Genomic DNA, 12,797 nt, shown 5'->3' on the forward strand with positions numbered 1-12,797 from the left:
ACTTGAAGATTTATTCTAACACCTGTATAGAAATTAGAAAATAAAAAAAGTAAAATAATGTTAGTATGACACTCGCTGGCTTTGTTCAGTCGTACATTTACCATAATAAGCTTCATGAAGCGTGGGAAATTATTTCTGGCACATGTAAATAAAAAATCTATTAGTCCGTGACTGGAAATTATGGAGAATTATGTAAAGCAACTGCTTTTTATTCTCTGCATTTCCCTCTGTCAGTACATCTGTGTCAGTCTCACTCGCAGTGCATAATGAGATAATGTGTCATGGTTGTGTTGACAAATCTGACCTGATGAATCCATCATGGGATGAGAGGAATTTGTTTTTGTGTTTATGTTCAACAAATATGTGGATGCAGCTTTTGTATACAGCTTCGAGAAAAGCAGGCTTTAAAACTGGCCGTCAAAATGAACATGAAATGGACATTAGATCCAAGTGCATACAGACAAACATGCACACGCTGCTGGTACTGGCTTAAAAAAAGGCATAAACATGACGAAAAGCAATGATTTGTTTGGAACAAGAGGATTGAATCTCCTTCACATTTGTCACTACCTAATCTGCATGGTTCATTTGGATGTTAAATGTTTTTAAATGATTGATTCAGACATGATGGAGTCATTCAGTATGTTTCAATGCACACACAGTTAAGTCCAGCTACAGTTGTTACTTGTGACTACTGTTCATGTCCCACTATACAAGATCAAGTGAGGAATCGATTTATTCAATTTAGTGTGTCCGCCTCCGATCCACTAGGGGGCGAAACACCCATTTTCAGCTTGTAATGCTGTGTTTCCAGCAGTAACAGTAAATCCCTGGTTCAGCTCAGTTTGTCTCAACAAGACGTCAAGCTTTGTATGAGAGTAGACTGCGGATGTTTGCCTCGACTTCCAGCGTATATTTACACAAGTCACAATTGAGTGACTGTCACCCATTCAGTTGTGAGATGGAGACGTTCTAGCTCCACCGTGACCGCCCTGTATCATTTTACTGGAATAGCTGAGGCTGGTTATTTTAGTATTATTCCAATGGAAATGCAAAAAAAAAGCATATTATAGTTGTTAGCTTGTGAAACACCATTCAGTCTTCTTCTTCTTCTTCTTTTCCTTTTGGCTGCTCCCTTCAGGGGTCGCCACAGCGAATCAACCTCCTCCATCTCGCCCTGTTCTCTGTATCCCCCTCTCTCACATCAACTAACTTCATGTCCTCTTTCACTACATCCATAAACCTTCTCTTTGGTCTTCCTCTAGACCTCAAACCCCAGCATCTCATTTTGGCCTCTCTGACCTTATCTCCAAAACATCTAACATGTGCTGTTCCTCTGATTGACTCATTCCTGATCCTATCCATCTTCGTCACTCCCAAAGAGAACCTCAACATCTTCATCTCTGCTACCTCAGTGCCACTGTCCATACATCATCGCTGGTCTCACCACTGTCTTGTATATCTTTCCTTTCATTCTGGCTGATACTCTTTTATCACACATTACCCCTGACACTTTTCTCCACCCATTCCAACCAGCTTGAACACGTTTCTTCACCTCTTTTCCACAATCTCCACTGCTCTGGACCTTTGACCCTAAATACTTAAAATCCTCCACCTTCTTTATCTCCACTCCATGTAGCCTCATGGTTCCACTTGGGTTCCTCTCATTCACAAAGATATATTCCGTCTTGCTGCGACTAACCTTCATTCCTCCCCTTTCTAGAGCATATCTCCACCTCTTGAGCTTTTCCTCAGTCTTCCAACCATCCATTAACTTAAAAATATGAGATTATTTAAACTGACAGGACATAAAATCAATCTCCTTAGCGGTCCCATAAATTGTACCTCCTAGAATTTTGTCACTGTTGCCTTTTGTTCCGTCTACCGGGTTCTTCTATTATTTATGGGTATTAGCCAAGGATGGGAACTGTAACCCATACCCAGAGTGCCAAGGCCAGCTATGCAGTAATAGCTTGACTCTCAATCGCATTGTCTGGGTGTGTTTGTCCGACTTGAAATAGGTTTTAGTACAATTTAGTCAGACTGAAATTTGAAGTCCTGTTTTGTCTGGGTAACCCCATTTTTTGTCAACATACTAAGTATCAATGAAGCCAAACTCTCTCCTTCACTCGGAGGCTGTAGGAATGTGTGCTTTCTGTGTTTTGAGGGTAGAACTCTGATAAGAGGATAGAGAGGAGGGAGTGGGATGTTGCAGTTGCTATTTTTAACATTTTACAGACTCCTACTACACCAGATTTCTTTTCCTTTGTTTATTGCTGGCTATCAGGACCTGAAGAGGATTTTTACAAATTAATAATGGTGCATAAGGATAATGGTGAAAAAGCAAGGGTGCATCTGAATACTTGCCTTGCTATATTTCTTCTCAGGTGATCTGGAATGAATATGTCATATTAGCAAACAATCAGAAGACGATGGAAACATATACAGTATTTGTGCAAATTTTGGTTACATTAAAAATGTGGAAATCAGTTTACAGACACTTCAGTGGCAAATGAATTGAAAGGTTTGCTCCTATTATGAATGACAGTCCTCACTGATACAGGCACAGCAGCTACATCCCATGGTCAGCTCAGTTGTATAATTGAATTCAAGCCACTGGATTCAATATTGCACAGTGCTCAAAGTTATTCTTCTCAATTCTTCAGAGGCTGGATGTGACAAGCTAATGCCTTCCAGTTGCCCATTTCAATTTTTGAGAAGATTCCAACTTTCAGAGGACAGAGAGGGAAATGAAGCCATTCATGGCTCATCAGACCAAATCCATGTCTCGACATAGTGCCTGTAGCTACCTGAGCAGAGCAATTTAAGCACTTGGCTCTGAAAAAGCTGCTGAATTAAAGTGGCCTCTGTCCTCGCAAGAGCAGTCACATCAGTGCATTCCGCTGGCTGTCAAGTAAAGGGATACAGGAAATGTAAAACTCAGACACATCAACATATTTAAGTCATATTTTAAATTACATTATTTTAGTTTATGTCCTGAAATCAGTCATATGACTGGTGAGTGAACTGAGAGATTTGTGAGCATAGTGATAGTCTGTGTGTCATGAGCTGAGGTTTTGATTGATTACATTAGATTTTACGTTTGAAGTCTTTTTTTTTGTTCTACAGTTGGATTTGGTTTTGGATTTTAGATTAGTTTTGTTATCCTTTACTCTCTTTTGTTAATCCTGTATTGTCTTGTAGATTGTGTCTCTAATGTTACTAGATGTTTATTTGTACTCTTTTTCCCTTGTGTACCTAATTTTGTTTCACATCCAGTATTTGTCTGTCCCACCCCAATGTTGTTTGCCTGTGTCTTGTTAGGTTCTAAATCCTCCTGTAAAAAGCTACAGTGTGCAGTGGTAATTGACATGTATGTGGGCAGAGCCATTCTTCCTTGTTTGCACAGTAAGCTACTGCTTCTATGTGCGAAACGAGCACATTTCAATAGACCATAGTCAGCTAACAGTTGCTTTCACACAGATTCATTGTGACAAACAGATGTTAAGCTGAATAAGCTGAGGAAACATGGTGCCATATCCGTATATCTTTGGAATAGCATGTCACTTTACATTAGTTTGAGCTTGATTTTTAGAAAAAGTGATAGCTCTATGACATATGTGACAGCCTTCCTGTTGTAGCAGCGCCTGTGGTATTTTTGAGTTATTCCTGGTTCTTGCCTTTTTGTCTTGCAGGTACAGTATAGAGACAGAATAATTAGCACAACTGCGAACACCTGGCCAGTCTCCCTGTTGTGCCTAAGACCTTGCAGTCACACTAATCACTCTCTCTGATCATCAGCCCTCCAGAACCACATTAATTCTTATGGCGCTTTTCCATTATACAGTTCGAATAAAAAAGTCTTTAATAAAGTAAATATTTGAAGAGTAAAACATTCACCAAAAACACTGGGAGCTTACAAGGAATATATGAAACCAGAGCAAGAAAAAAAAAAAGCAAGGACTTAAAATGTATCATGCAACCAAATGGCCCAACACTGACAATGGGGAGAAACTAAATACTAAATACACTAGGGAGGAAAATCAAACAAGACACAGGTGAAACACATTAAGGCGGGGCAGCCAATCACAGAAGACAGGACAGGAAGCAAAACTACACACAAGGTGCACTGGAAGGAAAAACTTCGAAATAAAACAGGAAACAAGAAACAGATTTAAAAATTCAACGTAAAGAAAACAACAAAAGAAAACTGAATAAATGTTCAGCTAAAAGTGCCATGACAATTCTAATGAGTTAGAACACCGAATATCACAGCTTTGACAGTTTCCTGTAGCCATGCTATGATGACCCCGCCCACAATGAGGAGGTAATATGAAGTAATGGAAAATAACCTGCCTGATACCAAATCGAGTAGAGGCAAGTCGAGTAGTGCTAGAACTATATAATGGAAAAGTACCTTTAGTTTGTGTAGCTTTAATATTACTTAATAAAATATATTACTATTGATATTTTGTTAAAACTGTGTGAGTTAGTTATTAGCTTCTGTCAGAGGTCTAAAGGTTGTTGTTGACCATGGGTATAGTAGTTGTACAAGAGAGCAGGATCTCGTGGTAAATTTGGCTGACCTGAGTGTGGACCAGTGATGGGATGATAAGTGGACGTGTATTCAGGAGAGATGATAACGTCTGTCTCTGTTCGGGCAGGGTTTTTAGAATGAGATCTTTCTTATCCACTGACTCATGGTCGATGATGTTGACCCTTTCCAGTCAATGCTGCTCTGATGGTCAGTCACTGCTGATGTTGTCTGATGTTGGTGCACTGTGTAGCAGGAAGCTAACAGATAACTGATAAAGTGTCTCAAACAAACTTGTAGGATGGAGGAATGATTAAAAAACCCTGAGTTGTAAGAAGGATAAATATTATCTTTGGATAAACAATAAATAATTTCAAATAAGCTATCATAGCATTATATGTTTTTACTGAAGTGAAAAATGTACTGTATTGGTATTGCTATGACAAATAAGGCTTGAATACTTGGAGGGAGTGAGGGTGCTTTTTCTCCCAAAGTCAGCAGTGAATTGCAACAGAGGAGAGAAAAGAGGGAGCTGAGGGTACAATGAATATTGCTTCTAAAGCCAAAAACATGAATCACTTAAAAAAGGCCCATGAGACACAAAGAAACCGCTGCAACACCATTGTAGACACATACATGCTCGAAGTACTGGTGGGTGAAATTGTACTGCATAACCACAGATACAAACCTGGGGCCTGTGCTTCCCCTAAAGGGAGCGCTATAGTTGACAAAGAGTGCACAAAGGCTTTGTCGTTGCAGGGGTTGTGAAATTGGATTTTCACATGTTAAAGGAAATCATCATAACATATTTATAGAAGACTCAAAATCCCACATGTTAAAGTATTTACTACTATTTACTATATATATTACTTTACTATTTATTTATTTATTTACCGCCCAGTCAAAACATTGGTCATTGATATGCACCTGATTTACACTTTAACAAGGCTTTTAGCTGTCTTCCTGTTGGGTTTCCCAGAATAAACATAATTAATTATGTTTTTTGTGTGAAGAAAATTTGGGGGGGTGGTTCTTCTATCAAGCACACTTTCATGCCCAGTACCCATGACCTTGGCGTTATTAGCACCACACTGTGACACCAGGCGCTCTTACTGACTGTAGTTCTCCTTTGTCTTTATAACTGTTGGGCAAACAGCAGAGTGAAACCCTTCTTTAGCTTAGACATTCTTCTTCCTGTGCATGTCAGTGGTCTGCCTTTTCAGTGGAGCATTTACCTGACAACGTCATACTGATTTGCGATATCTTGGAAAAACAAAACCGAAAAAAAAAAAAGAGCCTTCCTCTACAGGTAGTGTGGCCGAGGGGTCCAAGGCGCTGGATATAAGCTCCAGTCTCTTCGGAGGCGTGGGTTCAAATCAGACAACAGTCATTTCAGTCGTTTTCTGTCAGAGGCACAGTTTGTGTCCCATAACACCTTTAATTGTTGAACACTAAAGGAGTAATGTTAAATGTTGTGTGGCTGAGGGTTTCAAAGACATGGCTTACTGTAAAGGTCTTTGTCATTGGTTACTTGGATTACATCCTAAAAGTTAAACACGAGTCATAGTCATCCATGGCACAGAAAAGTCTCTGTACTTTGTTAGCCAACTCAGTTCAACCGCCACCAGTGTGAAGTTTGCCAGGAGACACCAGGCTTTGTCTCCTTTGGCTTAGCAATTTTGGGAATCGTGTGTGTAAAGATATTTAATTATGCTGCTGGTGGTGGTGCACCGGCAAAGATTGTTACCTCACAGCATAAAGCTGCCCTGATTTGAATGATTCCAATTCAGACACACTCTGTGAAAGGACTTCATTTTTTTGCAGAAGGCTTGGGGGGTGAATTTTGGTGTGAAGAAACTTCGGGGTTGTGGTTTTTGTATAAAGATGGTGTCAATGGCCAGTATGGGGGTCGAACCCATGACCTTGGCGTTATTAGCACCACGCTCTGACCATCTGAGCTAACCGGCCCTCGTTCGGCATTATAACAAGGTTTTGAGTCGATTTCCTATTGGGTTTCACAAAATAAACATCGTTAAGTAGGCTGCTGGTGGTGGTGCACTGGCAAACATTGTTACCTCACATCAAAAAGCACCCCTGATTTGTGATGATTCCAATTGAGTCATACTCTGTGACTGGATGTACTATTTTTGCAGAAGGTTTGGAGAGTGGATTTTGTGTGAAGAAGCTTTGGGGTTGTCCCGCTTTGCATTGTTGGAATCTGCACACATAAATCAATGTGTAAACATGATCCTCAAGCTGGGCGTGTTTCGACTTTGGCAAACTGGTCCCTTGTAGACTTACCTAAGAAGAGTTTGCCCATCTGTTGTTCTCATTTTTGGGGGGAGGTCAGGAGCAGAGTGGCGCAGCGGAAGCGTGCTGGGCCCATAACCCAGAGGTCGATGGATCGAAACCATCCTCTGCTAAGGCAGTGCTATGTGTGTTCTATGCATGGTTGGCGGTAAATGCCGACACTGGGGTAGAAGCAAGGTGTGGCCATTTAGTGAAACCTCATGTCTGCAGTCCATAGACTTAATACAATTGATGGTGGTCAAACCTTGCTGTGCTTTTCTGAATTTCTCCTTTGTCTTTATGACTGTTGGGCAAACAGCAGAGTGAACCCTTCTTTAGCTTAGACATTCTTCTACCTGTGCACGTCAGTGGTCTGCCTTTTCAGTGGCGCATCTTACCTGACAACCTCATACTGATTTGCGATATCTTGGAAAAACAAAACCGAAAAAGAGCCTTCCTCTACAGGTAGTGTGGCCGAGGGGTCCAAGGCGCTGGATTTAGGCTCCAGTCTCTTCGGAGGCGTGGGTTCAAATCAGACAACAGTCATTTCAGTCGTTTTCTGTCAGAGGCACAGTTTGTGTCCCATAACACCTTTAAAGGTTGAACACTAAAGAAGTAATGTTAAATGTTGTGTGGCTGAGGGTTTCAAAGACATGGCTTACTGTAAAAGTCCTTGTCATTGGTTACTTGGATTACATCCTAAAAGTTGAACACGAGTCATAGTCATCCATGGCACAGAAAAGTCTCTGTACTTTGTTAGCCAACTCAGTTCAACCGCCACCAGTGTGAAGTTTGCCAGGAGACACCAGGCTTTGTCTCCTTTGGCTTAGCAATTTTGGGAATCGTGTGTGTAAAGATATTTAATTATGCTGCTGGTGGTGGTGCACCGGCAAAGATTGTTACCTCACAGCATAAAGCTGCCCTGATATGAATGATTCCAATTCAGACACACTCTGTGAAAGGACTTCATTTTTTTGCAGAAGGTTTTGGGGGTGAATTTTTGTGTGAAGAAACTTCAGAGTTGTGGTTTTTGTATAAAGATGATGTCAATGGCCAGTATGGGGGTCGAACCCATGACCTTGGCGTTATTAGCACCACGCTCTGACCATCTGAGCTAACCGGCCCTCGTTCGGCATTATAACAAGGTTTTGAGTCGATTTCCTATTGGGTTTCACAAAATAAACATCGTTAAGTAGGCTGCTGGTGGTGGTGCACAGTGGTGCACTGGCAAACATTGTTACCTCACATCAAAAAGCACCCCTGATTTGTGATGATTCCAATTGAGTCATACTCTGTGACTGGATGTACTATTTTTGCAGAAGGTTTGGAGAGTGGATTTTGTGTGAAGAAGCTTTGGGGTTGTCCCGCTTTGCATTGTTGGAATCTGCACACATAAATCAATGTGTACACATGATCCTCAAGCTGGGCGTGTTTCGACTTTGGCAAACTGGTCCCTTGTAGACTTACCTAAGAAGAGTTTGCCCATCTGTTGTTCTCATTTTTGGGGGGAGGTCAGGAGCAGAGTGGCGCAGCGGAAGCGTGCTGGGCCCATAACCCAGAGGTCGATGGATCGAAACCATCCTCTGCTAAGGCAGTGCTATGTGTGTTCTATGCATGGTTGGCGGTAAATGCCGACACTGGGGTAGAAGCAAGGTGTGGCCATTTAGTGAAACCTCATGTCTGCAGTCCATAGACTTAATACAATTGATGGTGGTCTAACCTTGCTGTGCTTTTCTGAATTTCTCCTTTGTCTTTATGACTGTTGGGCAAACAGCAGAGTGAACCCTTCTTTAGCTTAGACATTCTTCTACCTGTGCACGTCAGTGGTCTGCCTTTTCAGTGGCGCATCTTACCTGACAACGTCATACTGATTTGCGATATCTTGGAAAAACAAAACCGAAAAAGAGCCTTCCTCTACAGGTAGTGTGGCCGAGGGGTCCAAGGCGCTGGATTTAGGCTCCAGTCTCTTCGGAGGCGTGGGTTCAAATCCCACCACTGCCATTAGACAACAGTCATTTCAGTGGTTTTCTGTCAGAGGCACAGTTTGTGTCCCATAACACCTTTAAAGGTTGAACACTAAAGAAGTAATGTAAAATCTTGTGTGACTGAGGGTTTCAAAGACATGGCTTACTGTAAAAGTCCTTGTCATTGGTTACTTGGATTACATCCTAAAAGTTGAACAGTCGTCATAGTCATCCATGGCACAGAAAAGTCTCTGTACTTTGTTAGCCAACTCAGTTCAACCGCCACCAGTGTGAAGTTTGCCAGGAGACACCAGGCTTTGTCTCCTTTGGCTTAGCAATTTTGGGAATCGTGTGTGTAAAGATATTTTATTATGCTGCTGGTGGTGGTGCACCGGCAAAGATTGTTACCTCACAGCATGAAGCTGCCCTGATTTGAATGATTCCAATTCAGACACACTCTGTGAAAGGACTTCATTTTTTTGCAGAAGGTTTTGGTGGTGAATTTTTGTGTGAAGAAACTTCGGGGTTGTGGTTTTTGTATAAAGATGATGTCAATGGCCAGTATGGGGGTCGAACCCATGACCTTGGCGTTATTAGCACCACGCTCTGACCATCTGAGCTAACCGGCCCTCGTTCGGCATTATAACAAGGTTTTGAGTCGATTTCCTATTGGGTTTCACAAAATAAACATCGTTAAGTAGGCTGCTGGTGGTGGTGAACAGTGGTGCACTGGCAAACATTGTTACCTCACATCAAAAAGCACCCCTGATTTGTGATGATTCCAATTGAGTCATACTCTGTGACTGGATGTACTATTTTTGCAGAAGGTTTGGAGAGTGGATTTTGTGTGAAGAAGCTTTGGGGTTGTCCCGCTTTGCATTGTTGGAATCTGCACACATAAATCAATGTGTACACATGATCCTCAAGCTGGGCGTGTTTCGACTTTGGCAAACTGGTCCCTGGTAGACTTACCTAAGAAGAGTTTGCCCATCTGTTGTTCTCATTTTTGGGGGGAGGTCAGGAGCAGAGTGGCGCAGCGGAAGCGTGCTGGGCCCATAACCCAGAGGTCGATGGATCGAAACCATCCTCTGCTAAGGCAGTGCTATGTGTGTTCTATGCATGGTTGGCGGTAAATGCCGACACTGGGGTAGAAGCAAGGTGTGGCCATTTAGTGAAACCTCATGTCTGCAGTCCATAGACTTAATACAATTGATGGTGGTCAAACCTTGCTGTGCTTTTCTGAATTTCTCCTTTGTCTTTATGACTGTTGGGCAAACAGCAGAGTGAACCCTTCTTTAGCTTAGACATTCTTCTACCTGTGCACGTCAGTGGTCTGCCTTTTCAGTGGCGCATCTTACCTGACAACGTCATACTGATTTGCGATATCTTGGAAAAACAAAACCGAAAAAAAGCCTTCCTCTACAGGTAGTGTGGCCGAGGGGTCCAAGGCGCTGGATTTAGGCTCCAGTCTCTTCGGAGGCGTGGGTTCAAATCAGACAGCAGTCATTTCAGTCGTTTTCTGTCAGAGGCACAGTTTGTGTCCCATAACACCTTTAATTGTTGAACACTAAAGGAGTAATGTTAAATGTTGTGTGGCTGAGGGTTTCAAAGACATGGCTTACTGTAAAAGTCCTTGTCATTGGTTACTTGGATTACATCCTAAAAGTTGAACACGAGTCATAGTCATCCATGGCACAGAAAAGTCTCTGTACTTTGTTAGCCAACTCAGTTCAACCGCCACCAGTGTGAAGTTTGCCAGGAGACACCAGGCTTTGTCTCCTTTGGCTTAGCAATTTTGGGAATCGTGTGTGTAAAGATATTTTATTATGCTGCTGGTGGTGGTGCACCGGCAAAGATTGTTACCTCACAGCATGAAGCTGCCCTGATTTGAATGATTCCAATTCAGACACACTCTGTGAAAGGACTTCATTTTTTTGCAGAAGGTTTTGGTGGTGAATTTTTGTGTGAAGAAACTTCGGGGTTGTGGTTTTTGTATAAAGATGATGTCAATGGCCAGTATGGGGGTCGAACCCATGACCTTGGCGTTATTAGCACCACGCTCTGACCATCTGAGCTAACCGGCCCTCGTTCGGCATTATAACAAGGTTTTGAGTCGATTTCCTATTGGGTTTCACAAAATAAACATCGTTAAGTAGGCTGCTGGTGGTGGTGCACAGTGGTGCACTGGCAAACATTGTTACCTCACATCAAAAAGCACCCCTGATTTGTGATGATTCCATTTGAGTCATACTCTGTGACTGGATGTACTATTTTTGCAGAAGGTTTGGAGAGTGGATTTTGTGTGAAGAAGCTTTGGGGTTGTCCCGCTTTGCATTGTTGGAATCTGCACACATAAATCAATGTGTACACATGATCCTCAAGCTGGGCGTGTTTCGACTTTGGCAAACTGGTCCCTGGTAGACTTACCTAAGAAGAGTTTGCCCATCTGTTGTTCTCATTTTTGGGGGGAGGTCAGGAGCAGAGTGGCGCAGCGGAAGCGTGCTGGGCCCATAACCCAGAGGTCGATGGATCGAAACCATCCTCTGCTAAGGCAGTGCTATGTGTGTTCTATGCATGGTTGGCGGTAAATGCCGACACTGGGGTAGAAGCAAGGTGTGGCCATTTAGTGAAACCTCATGTCTGCAGTCCATAGACTTAATACAATTGATGGTGGTCTAACCTTGCTGTGCTTTTCTGAATTTCTCCTTTGTCTTTATGACTGTTGGGCAAACAGCAGAGTGAACCCTTCTTTAGCTTAGACATTCTTCTACCTGTGCACGTCAGTGGTCTGCCTTTTCAGTGGCGCATCTTACCTGACAACGTCATACTGATTTGCGATATCTTGGAAAAACAAAACCGAAAAAAAGCCTTCCTCTACAGGTAGTGTGGCCGAGGGGTCCAAGGCGCTGGATTTAGGCTCCAGTCTCTTCGGAGGCGTGGGTTCAAATCAGACAGCAGTCATTTCAGTCGTTTTCTGTCAGAGGCACAGTTTGTGTCCCATAACACCTTTAATTGTTGAACACTAAAGGAGTAATGTTAAATGTTGTGTGGCTGAGGGTTTCAAAGACATGGCTTACTGTAAAAGTCCTTGTCATTGGTTACTTGGATTACATCCTAAAAGTTGAACACGAGTCATAGTCATCCATGGCACAGAAAAGTCTCTGTACTTTGTTAGCCAACTCAGTTCAACCGCCACCAGTGTGAAGTTTGCCAGGAGACACCAGGCTTTGTCTCCTTTGGCCTAGCAATTTTGGGAATCGTGTGTGTAAAGATATTTAATTATGCTGCTGGTGGTGGTGCACCGGCAAAGATTGTTACCTCACAGCATAAAGCTGCCCTGATTTGAATGATTCCAATTCAGACACACTCTGTGAAAGGACTTCATCTTTTTGCAGAAGGTTTTGGGGGTGAATTTTTGTGTGAAGAAACTTCGGGGTTGTGGTTTTTGTATAAAGATGATGTCAATGGCCAGTATGGGGGTCGAACCCATGACCTTGGCATTATTAGCACCACGCTCTGACCATCTGAGCTAACCGGCCCTCGTTTGGCATTATAACAAGGTTTTGAGTCGATTTCCTATTGGGTTTCACAAAATAAACATCGTTAAGTAGGCTGCTGGTGGTGGTGCACAGTGGTGCACTGGCAAACATTGTTACCTCACATCAAAAAGCACCCCTGATTTGTGATGATTCCATTTGAGTCATACTCTGTGACTGGATGTACTATTTTTGCAGAAGGTTTGGAGAGTGGATTTTGTGTGAAGAAGCTTTGGGGTTGTCCCGCTTTGCATTGTTGGAATCTGCACACATAAATCAATATGTACACATCATCCTCAAGCTGGGCGTGTTTCGACTTTGGCAAACTGGTCCCTGGTAGACTTACCTAAGAAGAGTTTGCCCATCTGTTGTTCTCATTTTTGGGGGGAGGTCAGGAGCAGAGTGGCGCAGCGGAAGCGTGCTGGGCCCATAACCCAGAGGTCGATGGATCGAACCCATCCTCTGCTAAGGCAG

The 12,797-nt window shown here is 42.6% G+C and overlaps 7 non-coding genes across 7 annotated transcripts; 2 read left to right on the top strand and 5 right to left on the bottom strand.

Moving 5' to 3' along the window:
- Positions 1-6,428: 6,428 nt before the first annotated feature.
- On the bottom strand, positions 6,429-6,502 carry trnai-aau. The gene has a single exon. It is a non-coding gene; the product is annotated as a tRNA-Ile (tRNA).
- Positions 6,503-7,873: 1,371 nt separating this feature from the next.
- Positions 7,874-7,947, bottom strand: trnai-aau. The gene has a single exon. It is a non-coding gene; the product is annotated as a tRNA-Ile (tRNA).
- A 795-nt stretch (positions 7,948-8,742) lies between these two features.
- Positions 8,743-8,824, top strand: trnal-uag. The gene has a single exon. It is a non-coding gene; the product is annotated as a tRNA-Leu (tRNA).
- Positions 8,825-9,342: 518 nt separating this feature from the next.
- Positions 9,343-9,416, bottom strand: trnai-aau. The gene has a single exon. It is a non-coding gene; the product is annotated as a tRNA-Ile (tRNA).
- Positions 9,417-10,797: 1,381 nt separating this feature from the next.
- On the bottom strand, positions 10,798-10,871 carry trnai-aau. Its single transcript has one exon. It is a non-coding gene; the product is annotated as a tRNA-Ile (tRNA).
- Positions 10,872-12,252: 1,381 nt separating this feature from the next.
- Positions 12,253-12,326, bottom strand: trnai-aau. The gene has a single exon. It is a non-coding gene; the product is annotated as a tRNA-Ile (tRNA).
- A 393-nt stretch (positions 12,327-12,719) lies between these two features.
- On the top strand, positions 12,720-12,791 carry trnam-cau. Its single transcript has one exon. It is a non-coding gene; the product is annotated as a tRNA-Met (tRNA).
- The last annotated feature ends 6 nt before the right edge of the window (positions 12,792-12,797 follow it).

Source organism: Solea senegalensis, unplaced genomic scaffold (genome assembly GCF_019176455.1).
Source record: "Solea senegalensis isolate Sse05_10M unplaced genomic scaffold, IFAPA_SoseM_1 scf7180000017347, whole genome shotgun sequence".
NCBI classification, from domain to species: Eukaryota; Metazoa; Chordata; class Actinopteri; order Pleuronectiformes; family Soleidae; genus Solea; species Solea senegalensis.